The sequence below is a fragment of the Salmo salar genome, chromosome ssa01 (genome assembly GCF_905237065.1).
Source record: "Salmo salar chromosome ssa01, Ssal_v3.1, whole genome shotgun sequence".
Lineage (NCBI taxonomy): Eukaryota > Metazoa > Chordata > Actinopteri > Salmoniformes > Salmonidae > Salmo > Salmo salar.
In genome coordinates this window covers 139,859,981-139,865,777 of record NC_059442.1, presented here as the reverse complement: position 1 = coordinate 139,865,777, position 5,797 = coordinate 139,859,981, and the positions used below count along the sequence as shown (strand labels likewise).

The 5,797-nt window shown below is 43.5% G+C and overlaps 1 pseudogene; it reads right to left on the bottom strand.

The window, feature by feature from the left end:
• Positions 1–2,643: 2,643 nt before the first annotated feature.
• LOC106565888 (myosin light chain 4-like) lies at positions 2,644–3,251 on the bottom strand (annotated as a pseudogene).
• Positions 3,252–5,797: the final 2,546 nt, after the last annotated feature.

Here is a 5,797-nt window from a genome sequence, read left to right as displayed (position 1 = left end):
CACCACCTGGGGGCGGCCCGTCAGGAAGTCCAGGACCCAGTTGCCCAGGGCGGGGTCGAGACCTCAGGAGGCTGAAGAAATTCGGCTTGTCACCAAAAACACTCACAAACTTTTACAGATGCACAATCAAGAGCATCCTGTCAGGCTGTATCACCGCCTAGTACGGCAACTGCTCCACCCATAACCGCAAGGCTCTCCAGAGGGTAGTGAGGTCAGCACAACGCATCCCCGGGGGCAAACTACCTGCCCTCCAGGACACCTACACCACCCAATGTCACAGGAAGGCCAAAAAGATCATCAAGGACAACAACCACCCGAGCCACTGCTTGTTCACCCCGCTATCGTCCAGAAGGCGAGGTCAGTACAGGTGCATCAAAGCAGGGACCGAGAGACTGAAAAACAGCTTCTATCTCAAGGCCATCAGACTGTTAAACAGCCATCACTAAAATTGAGTACTGATTCAACATACTGACTCAACTCCAGCCACTTTAATAATGGAAAAATTGATGTAATAAATGTATCACTAGCCACTTTGAACAATGCCACTTCATATAATGTTTACATACCCTACATTACTTATCTCATGTATATACTGTACTCTATACCATCTACTGCATCTTGCCATCTTGATGTAATGTATCACTAGCCACTTTAAACAATGCCACTTTTATATGTTTACATATCCTACATTACTCATATGTATATACTGTACTCTATACCATCCACTGCATCTTGCCTATGCCGTTCTATACCATCACTCGCATTAACATCTGCTAACCATGTGTATGTGACAAATAAAATTTGATTTGATTTGGTTTCAAGGACAGTTTTTTTCCATCTACGTAACATTGCAAAAATCCAAATTTTTCTGTCCAAAAATTATGCAGAAGAATGTATCCATGCTTTTGTCACTTCTAGGTTAAACTACTGCAATGCTCTACTTTCTGGCTACCCGGATAAAGCACTAAATAATCTTCAGTTAGTGATAAACATTGCTAACCTACAAAGCATTACAAGGGCTTGCTCCTACCTATCTTTCCGATTTGGTCCTGCCGTACATACTTACATGTACGCTACGGTCGCAAGACGCAGGCCTCCTAATTGTCCCTAGAATTTCTTAGCAAACAGCTGGAGGCAGGGCTTTCTCCTATAGAGCTCCATTTTTATGGAATGGTGTGCCTACCCATGTGAGAGAGGCAGACTCGGTCTCAACCTTTAAGTCTTTATTGAAGACTCATCTCTTCAGTAGATCCTATGATTGCGTGTAGTCTGGCCCAGGAGTGTGAAGGTGAACGGAAAGGCACTGGAGCAACGAACCGCCCTTGCTGTCTCTGCCTGGCCGGTTCCCCTCTCTCCACTGGGATTCTCTGCCTCTAACCCTATTACAGGGGCTGAGTCACTAGCTTACTGGTGCTCTTCCATGCCGTCCCTAGGAGGGGTGCGTCACTTGAGTGGGTTGAGTCACTGACGTGGTCTTCCTGTCTGGGTTGGCGCCCCCCCTTGCGTTGTGCCGTGGCGGATATCTTTGTGGCTATACTCGGCCTTGTCTCAGGATGGTAAGTTGGTGTTTGAAGATATCCCTCTAGTGGTGTGGGGTTATATATATCTTTGGCAAAGTGGGTGGGGTTATATCCTGCCTATTTGGCCCTATCGGACAGGGCCACAGTGTCTCCTGACCCCTCCTGTCTCAGCCTCCAGTATTTATGCTGCAGTAGTTTATGTGTCGGGGGGGCTAGGGTCAGTCTGTTATATCTGGAGTATTTCTCCTGTCTTATCCGGTGTCCTGTGTGAATTTAAGTATGCTCTCTCTATTTCTCTCTTTCTTTCTTTCTCTCTCTCTCGGAGGACCTGAGCCCTAGGACCATGCCTCATGACCTGGCATGATGACTCCTTGTTGTCCCCAGTCCACCTGGCTGTGCTGCGGCTCCAGTTTCAACTGTTCTGCCTGCGGCTATGGAACCCTGACCTGTTTACTGTGATTACTATTATTTGACCATGCTGGTCATTTATGAACATTTGAACATCTTGGCCATGTTCTGTTATAATCTCCACCCGGCACAGCCAGAAGAGTACTAGCCACCCCTCATAGCCTGGTTCCTCTCTAGGTTTCTTTCTAGGTTTTGGCCTTTCTACTGAGTTTTTCCTAGCCACCGTGCTTCTACAGCTGCATTGCTTTCTGTTTGGGGTTTTAGGCTGGGTTTCTGTACAGCACTTTGATATATCAGCTGATGTAAGAAGGGCTATTTAACTACATTTGATTTGATTTGATTTGTATCACGTAAAAGTGTTTTGCAGCCAGATTCTTATTTTGAGAAAGAAAATGATTAAATGATCTTTGACGTTTATATTCCGATGTGGTTTATTTATGGCATTTATCATTTCCATGCCTTCAGTATCTTATTAGCATTTCTCTATAAATAACTTTTCTTTGTCACTGTACATTTTTTATTCAAGGGAAATACAATATTCAGTCTCAAGTCAAAATTTGTAGCTTGATTGTTGCCAGCTGTTTTAGACAACAAACGGACAATACATTAAATGCATGCTCACCTCTAAAGTGGCAGTGTTATTTATGAGACAGGTATGGGCTCCAGAAGAGAGGAAATAATAGAGAATCATTAAAGTCCTGGTAAAAAATCCAGCTCACCCAGACAAGATGTGCGTGACAAAGGAAGAATAGTTGATGCATCCGTTGGTGTCCTCTTGGCCCGCCAGCAGCCTGTTCACCGCATCCTCTGTCATCCTCTCCCCCAGGGTGGCCAGCACGTGACACAGCTCAGTGCCCATGATAGTGCCATTGCCCTGCTTGTCAGAGACCCGCAGGCCCTTGACAAAGTCCTCAAAGTTACCCTGGTCCTTGGAGCGGGAAATGTGCTGCAGCATGGGCAGGAAGTTCTCAAAGTCCACCAGCTTGCTGCTCATGTCTTCTGGACGAGGCTTGCCAAACACCTTCAGGACGTCGGTGTTGGCGGGGTTCTGGCCCAGTGCCTGCAACACATTGCCACACTGGGCAAATGTGATCTTCATCTCCCCCGTGGGCGTGCGGTTGAACAAGGTGAGGGCCTCCTTGAACTCCTCGATCTGGTCGGCGCTGTATTCGAGGGTGATGCTATTGGGGTCAAAGTCGGGCTCCTTGGGGCCTCGACCATGGGTTCGGGGGTTGGCATGGGCTTGGCAGCAGGTGCTTCCAACTTGGCGGGCTCTGCCTTTTTGGACTCAGTTTTCTTAGCTTCCACCTTTTTGGGGGCCATGGTGCTGAATGTGGGGTGGGAGGGGCTTTCCTAAAGCTTTTATATGTACTTCGCCTGGGAGAGGAGATGGGGCCGATAAATAAGGTCCTAGGGCACACTATAAAAGGAAGAAACCTGAAATAGATCCTCCTGTCTGTGGCGTAACAATTAGGTATTGTTCTCAGCTGCTATCATCAAGCCGACAGGGCTCTCCACTGTCATTAGCCAGTGTCCAGCTACATTATCCCAAAATGTCCTGCCTCACTGATGGGAGCAGGCATGAATTAGGACACACAGACAATGTATTATTACTGAATGAGAACATTGAACAAAATAGCTTATTTGACAAGTCACTTTTTTGTCTGTTCATTAAAACTGAAAAACATGTCCTATGAGATGTTTCTATGACAGAGCAATGGTCAGTTTTTAATCAAATATACTGAAGTAAAAAAGGAATGTTTGTATATCAAATTTGGTTATAGCTTTGGCTCACAGAGAATACGCTCATTTTGACCTTTATTTACTTTAGCATGGGCTACGCCAAGCTTCTGCTGTAAATGTTTCTGAAATCAATTCCAGTGTACAATCCATACTTGTTGGATTAGTGTCTCTAGTGCACCTGTTTGGCTCTTTGCTTTGATGGCCGTTTAAAATTGATAGAATGACTGATTTATTTCAACAATTCTATGCAAAAACTAAATAAATGTTCTCCCTTTAAAAGAATATCAGACTGTGAAAGTTATTATACATGCTGATGTTTATTACATGTTTATAGTCCCGCTAATACATTGCATGTGTAGAAAACATGTATAATCAACTGACATCCAGATCGCCTTCAAAAATTTTATTCAAAAAAGAAGAAACCCTGTTACTTTTCCTCAAAATAGTATATAAAATACTTTCCAATGCCCAGGGAAAGCAAACTGCGGATGCAGTCAAATCAAGTTTTATGTAATTGAACAGACTTTGTAGCGCTCTTCAACTTAGTGCCGTCATACATATTTATTTCCTAATGATGAAAAGCATCCATCTTTGTTTGCATTTAAATTACTCGATGTGCCGAGTGAATGAGATGATAAGGCTTGATGGAAATGCATTAAAAGGCATTCAGCCTTGTGACGACCCTCCCACTCTGTCTGCCGTATTCTCTCTGTTCTTGTTTCCTTGTTAGGATGCCGGTGGGCGGAGTTGGAAGGGTCGTCAGCTAAATGGGAAGCACCTGGGCCCAGCTGTGTCCCAGGATAAAGAGACCTCTTCCACAGTTATTGGGAGGACTCTCTCCATGCAGACACTTTGTTGATTTTGGTTGTGTAGTTTTGTGGCTTTTTTGGTTATTTGCTTTGGCACCTTTCAACACCCTGCATTATTACATTCAGGTATGCAAAACACTCACTTACACTACTGATTACTGATTACACACACGCCATTGTTAATTATTTAGTTACTTTAGTTAATAAATAGATATTTTGATACCCCTTGTCTCCACGTTGTCTCCCTTTTGTTGCGAACTCAGAGCCGGTTCGTAACAGCCTCATGAATCTCCCTTCCAATGCAGAGGTTAATCAATGCTCAGTCAAGCACATCTTCTGTAACATCCAATGTAATAATGGACAAAGCACTGGTTGAAAGAAAACAATAAAATATAACATTTTATATACCTCAGAACCCCTAGCAAAGGTTATGACCAAAGGAGCCTATGGCTTGAAACAAGAGTATTATGTTTAATGACAAAAGGCTCTGATAAAGGAAACACTCAACTACATAGAAGTCTACACACGGTCGTACGCAAACACAATCATAGTACTTGTGTGCTATGTGTGTGTGTGTGTGTGTGTGTGTGTGTGTGTGTGCGTATACTGTATGTCTTCTCTAGATCATACTCTGTGGTAGTCAGGTTTATAAGGTCAAGTAACTAGTGCAGTTGTAGTATGTATGCCCATTAAATAAATAATTTGACCCTTAGCTTAGGTTTCTGCTGTATTCATTTAGGCTTCTGCTCCTCAATAATTTCCCTTAATTGAAAGTTGATAAATTAATCAACCAAAATCCATTTCATTTAAGGGAGTGAGGGCATGTTTAGGATGGACCATACTGCACCCCAATTTTAATCTATCACGGCTACATTCATTTTACACACAGAATGCAATTCATCATCTCAGTTGAGAGGCAGCCAAAGCATGGCATGGTATGATCGCATTATCCATTTACCCTAGTCTATTGACCATGCAAGTCCCACTCAATCCTTCACTGTGAAGTAGGGACACTTTCAGTGTGTGTGTGTGTGTGTGTGTGTGTGTGTGGCTATGCTTAAGATCATTATCTTACCTTAGAGGTCACATGGCCAGCAGGCCTGACAGCTCGTTTGTCCTCTTTTAGTGTGTCTGAAAGAGAGAGGAGGGGAGGAGAGAGAGAGAGATGCCGAATGCATTTAGATAAGGCAGAATGTAATTTATATGAACAGAAATTCTCTGAAAAATATTCACAGAACTGTCTAGCTACATCCATCATTTATGAAGCGATTTAAATGGTGGATAAATTGAGAAAATTGTAGTCAGTGTGTCAAATCT